This window comes from Tenrec ecaudatus, chromosome 1, assembly GCF_050624435.1.
Source record: "Tenrec ecaudatus isolate mTenEca1 chromosome 1, mTenEca1.hap1, whole genome shotgun sequence".
NCBI lineage: Eukaryota > Metazoa > Chordata > Mammalia > Afrosoricida > Tenrecidae > Tenrec > Tenrec ecaudatus.
This window is the reverse complement of record NC_134530.1, coordinates 314,615,225-314,630,320: the sequence shown is the minus strand read 5'-3', so window position 1 is coordinate 314,630,320 and position 15,096 is coordinate 314,615,225.

The window sequence follows — 15,096 nt, the reverse complement described above, 5'->3', positions numbered from 1 at the left end:
GATATCAACAATACTGCTTTGAAACTTAAGATTTTTACAAAATGTGTCACTGATTAATAGAATTACTGCTAGTGCATTTTAATCCTACATCTGGATTCATAAATAGGTCCATCTTCCTTCACCCCCGCCTCTTGATTCTCATTCGTGTTCCCAAGAGACTGAGAGGCTGTCATAGGCTCAGTCTAGCTGCGTGGCTGCCTTTTCCCGCTGATTAAATACAGGGATGTAAAGCAAGCAGGTGCTTTCTTTGAGTACTCCCCCAAAGTCTTCGTTTTGCTTTTCTTCTGTGTGGTTTTGCAGGACCCAGACCTCAGGCTCCCTCGGATTCCTAGCCTGGAAATGGTGAGCATTTCAAAAGCACAGATGTTTCCGACCGCAGTGTTCTCCAGGGAATGCTCAGTTCATGATGAAAGCAGAGCACCGTGAGGGAAGTGCAGGCGGCCACGTGACGCCAGGTCTGCTACAATTGACATTCTACCCAATTAGATGGGTAAACTACTTTCCCTTGGGTCAGTGGTAGCTCAAGGTGACCCGATGTGTGTCAGCACAGAAGCAATCTCTGTGCTCCACAGGGTTTGCGATGGCTGATTTTTACAAAGAGATCACCTGGTCTTTCTTCCAAGATGTCTCGGGGTGGAATCAAACTTGCCAAAGTGTGGTGAGTGGCCAAGCACGTTGAGGGTTTGTCCTGCTCAGGGGCATCCCATTTTTTAAAGACAGAAATCGAAAAGAAGGTCATAGAATAAATTAATTAAATAAGAAGCCAGGTTTATCAGACGATTTCATTTTAAAAAGCAGAAAAAGCAAAAGAAAGGCATGTTTCATAACCCTCATATCAGAACTGTCTTAAAAATGCTGCCCAGAGTGACAGCTTGTAAAGCCCTTCCTGCTCTGAGGGTCGATGATCCTTTGGCTTTCTTATTTGAAATTATGGTCAGACATTGCCTAGGAATGATCCTCCCTGTGCTTTCTGCTTTAAATACTTTTACCAATAACCCGAGTGGGTGATGGAAGCTTGTTTAAAGTTAAAGTTTAAAATTGAAAGTTTCTCTTTTTCCCTTTACGTCTTAGAAATCTCAAAAGAGTAGAGATTTGTAACTGAATTGTGGCTCCGTAAAGGACTGCCTCAATAACATCCTAGCCTTTATGGATTAGCACGGGCTACTCCAGGATGGTATTTTGCAGTATTCCTTGACAACATATTACACCGCTATGGATATAAATGTGCAATTATCCCCGAAATTGCATCAACAGAGCTTTTCTGACCTTCAATTTGACTGAAGGAAGAACAGAGGGGTATGAGTCATATTAAGTAAAATGATGCTGCAGTAACCAACAGTGCTCAAGTCCCTTTGACTCAGACAGAATAGAGATTTATTTGTTCACTCCCACAGAGTCTACTGCAATGATGGTTGACACTCCAAAGTAACAAATAACTCCAAGTTCGTTGTTACTCTAGGATCGGGGTAGCATGCTTACTCCCCAGCTTCTTCAGCAAGTACAGTAAGCAAGAGCAGTAAGTTTGTATATCTGGTCTTCCACATTTAGGCCTGGAAATGAAAACCTCACTTCCACCACTTGCCCATTGGAAATAACTGGTCACAGCTAACTGCAAGGAGGTAGGAAATGTGCATGAACAAAGGAAATGTTGGGTGGCCATCAGTTTCTCCCATAAGAAGATCAGAGACGCGAACAATTAAGCACAATAACAAAGAGCAAGCAACGACTTAGCAAGCATACTGAGAGGCCAATGAATTCTCCAAAATATTTAATGTGTTAATGGAACTAACAGTAGCAGAAATAACGAACCAGTAAAACTAGTTACCATGGAGGCAGCTCTGACACTCGATGACCCCGTGTGTGTCAGCGTAGAACAATGATCTGCAGCGTGGTCATTTCTAATATTTTTCAGAAGCAGAACACCCGAACTTTCTTTTGAGGAACTTCAGGGTGGACTCAAGCCTCCATCTTTATAATGAACAACTATGTATGTTACGCCTTTGCACCACTGTGAGATGTCGAATAATAACAATAGCCAACACATACTGCACGCTTGCAATGTGAGATATATTGTTTGACATGTATTACCATAGACTCCTTACAATATCTATATATGATGAAAGTAATATTGCTGTTTTCATTTTACCAACTAGAACTTCAGCTGCATTGAGTAATCTATTAAGACTTGTTATTCATTTCTTCCTCATCTCATTTTAGAAAGTATGATGTGGTGGGAAGAACAGAGATTGGAAGTCAGAGAACCTGGCTTTCAACCCCAGCTTCACCAGGTACAGAAGGAATATTTCACAAACCCTCGACCTTTCCCAAGTAAAAATGGAATCATGTTTAGGCTGGCTTTTTGTCCATAAAAGTAAACTAATAAAAATGAATTTTAGGAACTCTGAAGTTCTAGCAAATGACGCCTTGGGTATAAAAGTATTGTACCAGCTAGGAGAGTTCACAGAGGAAGGTTTAAGGTGTAAAAATAATAGGAGACTAGTAAGTCTCAGAAGGATGTTTTATTTGTAGTTTTGTTTCATTCAGACTTCAGTAACTAAGTAAATTCTTAGACTATACCAAATGGTGTCTTAGAATAAACATTTCCAAACCGGAGCTACTTTGATTGGTCAATTATTTTTTTCTTACCTTCCTTTATTCATTAGATTAGAGTGCTATGAGCTGAAATGTAAATATATCTATATTTACATTTATATATGTAAATATATACATATACATATATTGAATATATTGCCTGGCCATTCATGGTCCTTACAAAAATGGGGGCATACAAGCAGAGAGATAACCTGGTTTTAATGCACATTATTTTTATACATGTTACAGAAATCTTGTACTCAGTAGGGTCTCCACAGTGCCTAATGGTTTCAAGGGAATTGAGCAAATTCTACTCATGTATTTATTCAATTTGAAAACCAGATAAATCTACCCTCTGTATACCCGTTTGTTTAACCTATATTATCACACAAAATGTAGAGATTTTGAGCTTCCTTCCTCTCACCCCTATTCTACTCTATGCTTTGTCAGGTGGACTTAATCTCATATCACAACTCCTTCTCTGCTCTCACTCTGCACTGAGCCAGTGGAAAATATACAGTAAAAGACTTTGCCCCATAAACTCAATCTTTCCAGTAAGTATTCTTTCCTGTTCTTTTTCACGATGAGCTCTGGTATTTTTCTCTCAAATGGGCAATTTTTTTATCATACCTTCTCCCTCCTTCTAGTGAGTTTTCCTTTTTTACCCCCAATGGAGGTTTTTTACTCACGTAGAGCCATCATTCCTTAGAAATTATCATTTCATTATTTTTGGCTACCATCATCAATTCATCTGTGAGCTCATGGTGACCCATGCACCTTGTAATACATTTCTACTTGACCCTATGCCCTGTCCATGATAGGTTATGCATCAGGCTGTCGTGATCTACAGAATTTTCATTGGCTAAATGTATGGAATAACATCACCTGACCTTTCTCCCTAGTTCTTATGAGTCAGCAAGCTCACTAAACTTTGTTCAGCATCATAACAAGCAAGTCTTCATGGACAGATGTTAGCTATGCCATGCATAAACACAGTAGCCAGGAACTGAGCTCAAGTCTTCCATTTGGAAGGCAAGATCCAGCAATGCTCTTCCCCATTCCCCCAGCATCATCAATACGCACACCTCAGGATAACATATTCTACTTGATTAGGCATTGAACTGCTAACTGCAAGCTTATCCATTTGAAACCACCCATCGCTCCTTGGGAGAAAGATGAAGCTTTCTGTGCTTGTAAAGATTTATAGGCTCAGAAACCCCCAGGGGCAGTTCTACTTTGCTTTACAGGATTACTATGAGTCTCTATCAACTCCATGTCAGCGAGTTTGGTTTGGAATTTTATTCCTCCTAATTGCTCACAATTTCAGGCCACATTTTTATGGAATTAACTAAATACAATACAAAATAAAATAAAAAGCACCTCAAGCTCACAGCCATCAAGTTGATTCAGATCGATAAGGACCCTATAGGACAGGATAGAAATGCCCTTATGAGTTTCCAAGATTATAATCTTTAATAAGTGTAATAGATTATTTGTTCTCTGTTTATTTATATATAGTGCTATACATGAACATTCTGTTATTCCTTAAGAATTCAGGAGTGGGGGGAGATGTATTAGCAACCAGCAATAGGCCAATGACACAACTTTGCTTCTGAAATCAAAGAAGACTTGAAGCACTTACTGAGGAAGATCAAAGGCCTTCAATATGGACTGCACCTCAACATAGCGAAAACAAAAATTCTCAGAGCTGTACCAATAAGAAACATCACAGTAAATGGAGGAAAAATGTAAACGGTTAACAATTTCAATATATTTGGATTTGCAATCAACATCCGTGGAAGCAGCAGTTAGGAAATCATATAGAATATTGCACTGAGCCAATGTGCTGCAAAAAAAAACACTTGCAAATTTTTTAAGTAAATAGATCACTTTGAACACTCAGGTGTACCTGAAAGAAGTCAAGGTATTTTTAATCTCCTCATTTGCATTTGGAAACTGGGGGAAAAAACTGAAGAAAAGTTGATGTGGTTGAGTCATATTGTTAGTAAAGAATGTTCAATATGTATGGACTGCCAGCAAATCTGTGTTGGAAGTACAGGAAGAATATTTCTTAGAAATGAGGATGGTGGAACGTTATGTCACATCTTTGGAAATAGAATCAGTAGCAACAAGTCCCTGATGAAGGACATCATACTTGATAAAGTAGCGTGTTAGTAAAAAAAAAAGTAGAAAACGATGAGATCTGTTGGGCAACAATGTGCTCATAAATAGAAACAATGATGTTTTTCTGTAGAAGGCAGATGTGGTGTTCTTTCTTCTGGTAGTGCATAGTCTATTTAATATGTAGTGACAACACCATGATGTGAATACATCAGTTCTTTGGTTTTCTCTCTATACATCTTTCTTGGACGGTACAACCAGCATTCTTCTTTGGAGGGGAGATATATGTACTGTGAGCGAGTTATCAGGAGGCACCAGTCTCAGGGAAAGGGCCTCATGCTTGTTCTCTAACGGATGGTCAATGAAAAAGAAGGAGGGCTCAACATGAAGCAATGGTAATGGGACTGATAACATATTTTCAAGTGTAACAATGCTGTGAGCACAGGGCATCATCAGTCACTCTTTCATTTTATTCTGCATAGCGTAGGAAGTGGTTCAGTGGCATTGAACCCATAACAACAAGGTTGGGTTGTCTTGGAAGCCAACTTGAAAGCACCTAAAATCAACTGGATGGAGAAAGTGAGGGGGTTGATGGACATCTGAGGGAAAGAAAATGAGAGTGAGAAAACCAAGCTGGGTCTACAAAGTTGTCTGAGTAGAGAGGCCAATTTCCTGGTAAATAAGAAAATTAATAGATTGTAGCATTGTAGAAGTCCTGGGAGACGAATTCATAAAGAATTAAAGAATGTTCATATCTACACTATATATAAAGAAACAGAAGAGAATCCATGATCTATTACATTTATTAAAAAGTTACGATATTGGAAATTCATAGGGAATTTCTACCCTGTACTATAGGGTCCTTATGTGTCTGAATCAACTTAGTGGCAATGAATCACTTGAGGGTTTTGAGGTTTTTTTCTGGTTAATGTCATAAAAAGTGGACTGCAATTGTGAACAAGTAGGGGCAATAAAATTCCAAACCAAACTCACTGACATGGAGTTGATGTAGACTCATAGTAACCCTGTAGGAAAGAGTAGAATTTTTCTACACATATGCACACAAAATAAAACAAAAGAATTTTAATGCTATATATTTGTATATATATTAATAGACAACTTTATAACCTTCGAAGTACTCTCTATTACACTTAATAAAATTGTCAAATCTGCGATTCTCCTTGGAAACATTCTTCAAACTCATCTGTTTGGATGGCTGACAGCACTTCCCTTTTTTTCCCCTCACATCTTCTATGTCTGCAAATCGCTGAGCTTTCATGACCCTGTGCATTCAAGGAAACAAAAAGAAGTCACACCGGAGGGAGGTTAGGTGAATAAGGTGCACTGGGCAAAGGAGACATATTATTTTTGCCAAAACGGGTGCACTGAGATGGCTGCATGTGCAGGTGCATTGTGGTGGTGTCAAAGCCAGTCCTCTGCCACAGAGGCCTTTTTATGTCACAAACTGTCACACACTGTTAAGCAATCTCTTCAGAACCTCTAAATAGAAAATGTGATTAACAGTCTGGCCTGGTGGAATGTCCTCCAAATGCACTAACTCCCTCATATTAAAAAAAAAAAAAAAAGAGCATCATCCCGATCTTTGATTTCACTTGATGAGTGTGTTGGAATGCAAAGTGGTGATGGCATATTCCACTGGCTTGATTGATGTTTGCTTTCGGGTTTATAAGAATAGCATCATGTCTCATCACTAGTAATGACCTTGTGGATAAAAAGTCTGGGTGGCTTTGCAGCTGATCTTTCAAAGCACGGCATGTTTCCACTTGACGCACTTTTCCCTGGACACTCAGGATGGGAGGCACACATTTCAAAGCAACCCTTCTTATTCCCAAATCTTCCTTTAAAATCCACCGGACCGAACTCCAAGAGAGTCCAGATAATTTCCCCATCTCATCAAATGGTCTTCAAACACAGGTGCACAAATTTTACCAACATTTCCATTCCTGCTCTATTTTGAGATGGGAGCTCTTCCTCAAATATATTTTGAGTGCCTTCCAACCTGCAGGGGATTATCTTCTGGAGCAGTATCAGACAAATTTTGCTGCTATTGATAAGTTTTTCAGTGGCCAATTTTTCAGAAGTGCTTTTTTATTCTCCTTAGGCTGTCTTCCTCTGGAAGCACCTCTGAAACAGAACCACCGTATAGGTGATCCTGCTGATACCTGAAATACCAGTTCCATAGCTTCTGACATCACAGCAACACGCAAGCCACCAGCGTACAACAGACTAACAGACAAGTGGTGGATTTCCATCCTAAAAGTGCTAATAGAGAAACTCAGGCATAAGCATTGCGCTAGTTATGAATTATTGGTACATTATTCCAAAATCTATCTATCCATCTAGTACAGACCCATTCTTTTCCATGCCAGACCCATTTGGTTTTCTATTTGCTGCAGAATTCCTCTTGAATGTCCCACAGAAACCTTCCCCTAAGCAGGTAACTAATATTCATAGAACATTGAGCATATGCCATTCCCGGTGCTCCATGTTTGGATCAGGGTCAGGGATGGTTCCACAAGGATAGTCTTGCCTTCTGTCTGGAGACTAGGGTTCAATCTCAGCCAATGCACCTAAAGTGCAGCTGTCACCTCTCTGTCAGTGGAGGCTGGCATGCTGCTACGATGCGGAACAAATCCAAGGCACACTAGGGAAAAAGGCCTGGCAATTTACTCTCCCAAACTGGTCATTGAAAAGTCTATGGATCACAATATTACAATCTGCAACCAGTCTCAAGGCTAGTTCAGGACTAGGCAGCATTTCATGCGGTTGGGTAGGGGAGGCCATGAGTCAACTACCAATGCTGAGCAGCTGGCTCCAGAAGCATGTTTAGAATATGGAGATGAAAGATAAGAAATTTGCCCCTTGATGCTCATCCAGTGCTTCTATCTAGCTTTGTAAAGGCCGTACTTTGAAGGAGTTATGCTTCATATATGCTATGCTACCACAGATGCCTTCTGAAAGAATAGAAGACATTTTTCACGATCTCATTTCAAAAGCAGCACATGTAGCAGAGCAAAATGGCATGTGGTCAGTGCAATTTGAAAGCAGACATTTCAGAATCATCTTCTTTGCATTAAGAGACTACATTATATTAGCGAGGATTTGAGAGCTCTGATAAGATCTCTGAGATGCTAAAGGCAGTTCAAGAAAAGGGAATAGCGAACAGCAATATCGGAGATTCCTATTTTTCAATTGCCTTGCTACTCTGGTTTTTCAAAATCACTTTATCCCTTTGGGAAATATAATTTTATCAAAACCAGAAATAATGTATTGCCCGAGCCACCAAAATATCACCTTACGTAAGATTTACATTTAATGTTTCAGTTGAGCATAATTTATATATCCGTCCCTGAACAAGCTATAGAAAGACACAAAACCGTATTTGTAAAGAGATTAGCATTTACAAACAGGCTTTCTTCAATTAAAGGTTAGGGAAAGTTTTAGTAAGAATAATTTTATTGGAAATTTAGAATTAGGTGCAAACATGGTCCCTACCTGAATGTTGAATTATCACCTTAAAAAGTATAGGAATATTGACTAGTTCAAATATCCATCTTGTTTTCTTTACTTACATAGGGAATCACAACTTAAAACTTAGCTCCCGATGGACTTAAACCTTTATCAACATTGACTTAATCTGTCCTTTTCCAAAATCATTAATGCACTGACATTTTAAATCTAGCAGGAAAAGATCTAACCATTTGCTTTACAGAGATGCTGTATTCACAAGAAAAATGAACCTCCTGGGTCTTCCTCCTCACCTAACTCTCTCTTCTCCTCTTCACATTTTCTTTAGGCACGGACCCTTCTGTTGATGAAAATGTTCCAGGCTTAAGACTTTCTATGAGAACTTGTCACAGGCTAGACCCATGGAAATTAAGAGGGGATCAAGGTGCACCTCAGTATTGCAAGCGGTGGTGCATCTTGGAAGCATGAATGCCATTTGCCAAAGAGGGTCTTCTTTCATTCACTAACAAAACTTTTCTTCTTATGGCTCTCCTTAATCTGTCAACTTGGAAAGCTCTATCGATAGAAGAAACCAAATAGAAAACAACTTTGGTGCCAGAATGTTTGAACATCTGACTTTGGGTTGAACAGAAAGTTTGGTAGTTAGAATCTACTCAGTGACTCCAGTGGAGAAAGACAGATCAATCCGAGTCAGTGCAGATTACAGACAAGGAAATCAGATGGGAAAGTTCTACTTTGTCATATGGTAACAAAATGAATCCGAATCAGTTCATGCCACCCAACAAAAATGGCAATACACAGAAGGTAATACTAAGTGAATCACCCTATCCAAGAGAACAGCTGCCATTGTCCATTGTTGAATGCTTCATAGGTCCACCAAACTATTACTCTACTCCTAATAGCTCATTGGATGTTCCACAAATTTACAGCACAGCCAGCATCTTAAGGTGTTTGTTTGTTTTTTTTAATTGAAGAAACGGAGACTCAGAAGATTAAGACCAGTATCAAGTTTCAAAGGTCCTTCAGGAATTCTAATTCAGGTCGACCTGACTAACAATTTTGGGCTCTTTTCACCAAATTTTAACAGTGAGCGGTATGTTGTTTAAATAACTGAAAGACAATGGCTAGAGAAAGAAAAACTGCTGTTGTTTAATTTTTTGATACAGAAGGAAGGCACTCTTCAGGTAACAAGTCCCGCAGCTGTACATGAAGGTTGAAATTCTTGTCCGCAATGGATCATGTATCAGAACGAAATGGGAAGGAAGCAATTTATTTCTCCTCTTTCAACCACAACAGGAAAAGCATTGTTTCTCAAAACCTCATGCAAAAGTTAAATGATGCATTTATAAATGAGATACATAACAGTTGATTCCTGAAGCAGCAGCCACAAAACAATGCCTGCTGTGCTTCTTCCTCTTCTGCACAGGCTCCTGGAGCTCTCCTCTCTGAGAGTAATGCAGTGGAGCCATCGGACACACCTGTGGGGTCTGCAATGCATAATAACCAGCCGGGGTCTACTCCCCCCTCTAAGGAGTTTCATGTTGAGTTCTAATTGTCTCAAGAAACAATTGAGATGACATTTTCTGATCCAACTCGATATGTTTTGTAAACTTTTTAAGATAGCTCCCTAAAGTCCAAGTGGGAAGTGCTATATCCTATCCTAAAGTTAGAGTCCCTGGGTATTGCACATGGTTAACGCCTTCAGCTGCAAACCAAAGGATTGGAGGTTTGAAACCACCCAGATTGAACAAATCTTCTTCCTGCGATGCAATGATGCAATTGTAGCATCTGGCAATAAAACTATAAAAAAAGGACATTAGACAAAGGAGGAAAAAACTGCTTGACACAAAACAGAATTGTATGTGTGGTAGGGAAGCACTTATTTAGGAGAAACATAGCAGAAAACTGTGGGATCTTCAGGACCCTTTCCATCACAGGCAATGAGATTTGGACTGAGGGCTTTCGGATATAAAGGAACAGAAAATGGGAGGGAAAGCAGGGAAGGCAAGTGAAACCCAACTGGTCAATCAGGTTACAGCCTGATGATGCCTCTTTAGGGCTGGGGCCTCCTTACAAGGAAGAAACTGAAGAGATCCCTCTCTCTGTGTCACTTCACCTTCCTGCTTGCTCAGACTCTGCTTGCCTCCATGGATGACTCTCTGTAGACTGCCCAACATGACAGCAGTCAGCACCCTGCTGTGTTTCCATTGGTCTTGAATCCTCGTGACACTGCACTCACCCGTCCATCAGTGATCTCCCTGCTTCCTGTTTCACCTTTGTGGGTCACTGGCTTCCAACTACATGAGTGATAAGAGGGCCATGGGGACTAGCATCAGATTAATTAAATAGAAATTAAATTTATTACATCTGTAGGAAAACATGATAAATATCAGCTGCTAAATCCAGGCCAGGAGCTAACTGAGGAACCGCCCATCCAGTGCTCATATGAAGTTTCAGAAATAAGGCAACTAGAACAAATCCACAAGAGCCATCATACAAACTGGAGTCTGTCCCACCTGAATTTTGGAAACATCTCAAGAACAGATTTGACACATTAGACACTAATGACAGAATTCCTGATGACCCATGGGAGGACATCAAGAATATCATTGATGACAAAAGCAAAAGGTCAGCAACAAGACAGGGAAGAAAGAAAAAAATCAAAGTGGCTAGCCAAGAGACTCTGAAACTCGCCCTTCCTTGTAAGGTAACTAAAGTAAATAGACAAAATTAAGACGTCAAGAGCCGAAAAGGAAATTTCAAAGGGAAGCTTGAAAAGAAGATGTGTAATGTTGTAATGAAACGTGCAAAGACAGGATTAGAGAACACTAGATGGTGCTCGTGCAGAACTTGTACGTGGATCAAGAGGCCGTTCTGTGAGTAGTGCAGTTCTGGGAATACTGTCTGGTTTAACACCATGGAAGGTGCACATCAGGGTTGTATCCTCTCACCATACTTTTCAATCTGCGTGCTGAGAAAATCATCAGAGAACCTGGCTTAGATAAAAAGAAGGTTGCATCGGGATTGTGAGAAGGCTTATTAACAACCTGCACTATCCATGTGGCGCAATCTTGCTTGCTGAAAGTGTGGAAGATTTAAGGCATTTGTTGATGAAAATCAAGCCTTCAATATGAATTTCAACTGAAGGAAAGAAAGACCCAAATCCTCACACCTGGACCAACAGGTAAGATTATGATCAATGGAGAAGATGTTGAAGTGGTCAAGGATTTTGCCTGGCTTGGACCCACAATCAATGCTCAAGGAACCAGCAGTCAAGAGATCAAAAGATTTGTTGCAGAAGATAATTCTGCTGCACAAGACCACTTTGGGTCTTGAAAAGCAGGGATGTTACTTTGAGGACTAGGTGTCTGACTCAAGCCATGGTATTTTCAATTGCTTTACAGGCAAGTGAAAGGTGGGCATTGCATAGGGAAGCCTGAAGAAGAGACCGTGCATTTGAGCTGTGGTTCTGGGGAGGAACATGGCCAGTACCATGGACTGCTAAAGGGACAAACCACTCTGTTTTGGAGGAAGCACTGCCAGAGTGCTGCTTACAGGCAAAAATGGTGAGATTTCGTCTCATCTACTTGGGACATATTGTCAGGAGAGACGAGTGTGGAGAAGACATCATGCTTGGTAAAGTAGAAGACCAGAAAAAAAAAAAAAAAAAGAAATGCCCCCAAGGAGATCGATTGACCCTGTGACTATGAGAAAGGGCTCACGTACAGGAACAGTGTAAGGACAGTGTTTCCTTCCCTGCTGCGTAAGGTTACTGCTCGTCAGAACGGACTCCATGGCACCGAGCAACACCAAACAGATACGGGTGCCATGGGATTTGTTTCACTACACCACCCAGCCTAACACAAGGGTGCAAACTGTTAACACACTAGCTGCTAACCAAAGTGCTGAATGTTCAAGTCCATCCAGAGGCATCTTGGGAAAAAAAGGCCTAATAATCGACTTCCACAAAATCCCGTCATTGACAACCCTCTGCTGTATAGTTCTCTCCTGCCCCTCATGAGGTTGTGGTGAGGTGGTCATCGGGTGTGGGGTTGGGTTTTATTTGATTCTGATACAGTGTGAAGAGTTTATTTCATTTTATCTAACAACAAATTTCAAAAGCATAGGTGCATCTTATTGATGAAACATATTACAGCGAGTGAACAGGAATAATGTGGGGGGGGGGCGGGGAGACAGACCAGAATTGGGACTGGCATCCATTTTAAAAGTCCTGCTTCACCTCAAGCCTAGCATGCATCTCAGCAGAGCCAGCATCCCCTCAGGGACCACAGCTCTGGAGTGGACAGCATGCACACATCTCCAGCTTGTTTTCATTTGGAGCAGCTGTTTAGCCAGCTGTGTTCATCCTTTCCTGGGGCTCCTTACTGGGGTAAGCAATGATGTGGACAGATTAGAAACTGCTGCCTCAACACTTCTGCAATGTGCTGAACTGCAGCACAGAAAAAACAACGAAAACTGTTGGCATCAACTCTCCCAAGAAAATACAATCCGTCATCCTTGAAAAGTGGGGCACATTACAAAAGCTAGGCAAAAGAAATACTCCTGGATAAATAAACAATGACATCTGATACATTTGTTCTCTGAAGTCTTGCTAGGCGGAAGTGGAATAACTTCTTATTCACTGTTCCTATCTCAGCAATTGATACACAGGAAGGAATTCAAAGTCCGGGATAACAGAATTGGGTTGGATGTGTCTTTCATCACACAAAGCAACCTGGTCCCCAGAGTCAGGAAGTGGTAAGTCAGGAGGTGGCGGCCAAGGTAAAAGGAATCATGGCAAACTTTGCCAAACCAAGCACTCACTGCTTTGGGCTGTCAATCTTTGTAGTCACATATAGTGGGGCAGCTGTGTGTGTGTGAACCATGGCCTTGTGGTCAGCCACTCAATGCTTATCTGAGAGGATCAACAAGTCTCTTTCAACCTACGTCACAGCCATCTGAATGTTGTTGTTCTCCTGCAATGACTTCCTTTACCAATAGTCCTCAAGCTTTCTGAAAATCTCATGATACCTTCACACTCTTAAAAATTACTCAAGACCCTTAAGGATTTTGCTTCATGTAAATTTTACCAACATATATTTATTAGAGATTAGTTTTAAACTATTGACTACCAATGCATTTTAAAAGAGAATATTAAATCCATTTTGTATTAATAACTATATTAAAAACTATTCTTGGGCTAAAATAACAGTAGTTTGGTAAATAAAAAATACTGAAAAGTTTGATATTCATTTATTCGTTTGTATAAGGTTCTTTAATGCTTAGTATAATAAATGGCAGCTAAGTTCTCAGCTGTTTCTACAGTCTGTTGTAATGTCAAGTGCCATAGAGCTTCTGGAAAATTCTCTGGAACCTTATTAGATAATGAGAATAAAAAGTGCAAGGGGTGTCAGCCTTGTTATAAAAAATAATTGCGACCCCATGAACCCCAGAAAGAGACTTGAGAACCCCAGGTGTCCATGGACCACACTCTGAGAAACACTGCCTACCCTACACTTTAGCTCACATCGGAGGTGCTGATAACATAAAAGACAGTCTCTTTCTTTTTCTCGGTTAACTAACTCAGACAAGAATGCTTTTCAAATTTGAAAATGAAAATGCACTTGGCTGCTTTTCAAAATAAAACCCATTTCCTCCGCCTTACTAACAGGGTAGTTCTAAGCGAGTTTCTAATCCTTCCTTTCAGTGTCTATACAAAGAGTCTGAAGGACCTCCACTTTGGGTTGCTATGGGAATGAGAAGCTACCCGTTGTCTATTTATGGGAAAGCGGATACGCACATGTGATGGTAAGTGTTGCCACGGACTACTACCGGTCACCAGAAGGTTCTCTCAACTATTATGCTGAGCCTTTAACAAGTGAGAGGTCAGCCTACGGTTAACTCCTAGGGAATTGTCAACCAGAGATTCGATTGTTAAATTAAGCTTTTCAGTAACTCCTGACTGTACTTTCCTACCTTCATGCACTTAATCTTAATATCGCTGCTTCTTTGTGATGCATCCAGGAAGTGCTGGCCAGATGCCAACCTGAACTAGCCAGGTCAGCTAAGAGAAATCCTTCCTCAAGGGGTTCACTGTTGCTATCTCCGCTAAATGCGACACTCTTTAATATTCATATGTGATATTAAAATGCCCTACATATTATCTTCTCAGAGTGGGGTATTTTAAACATGTGATCCCTTTTTGAGTCATTTTGGTCCTTTTTGTAAGTGTTATCATGTGATGTGTGCCCTTCTCTGCAAATTTGAGTTATATTCCTAATTCTGAAACCTTTGGATGTAATTCCTACTCAGAAATAGATTTCTTTGTTAAATTCACAAGACCAGAGCAGAGCAGGTTCTCGATCTGGTCAGTTCTGAGTTACAAAAAGAACAGAAAAAGCACACAGGGAGATAGGAGGGTAATTTACAAACCATGGAACCAAAGAAGTCCAGGGCTACCATTCAAGAAAGCAAACTGACATAGCTGAACATGGTATTGGAATTGTATGCTCCAGGATTATAATGGAATAAGCCCCAGTTGTGTTACATGTGTTACAACACCACTGGGAACTTAAAATGGTAAGTTTTGGGAAGTTGCAGTGACTGACAATCGGCGACCTATGGGCCTTATATTAAAGGTTCTTCCAAATTAGCATATTCAAACCTTCTTAATTTTTCTTTAGATTCTGAGAACCATAGCCGTTAATTGTCTAACGATCCAGGGTCCACAATCTCTTGTAATGTCCATAATCTTTCATCGCAATCTCTCATATGCCGTCCAGCAGAGTAACTGTCCACACTATTCCTTATGGCTCTGCTTTATAACCTACACAATCTGACATTCATTTTGCACATGATATTTTCAGCTGAAAAATTACCTACAGTGATTTTCCC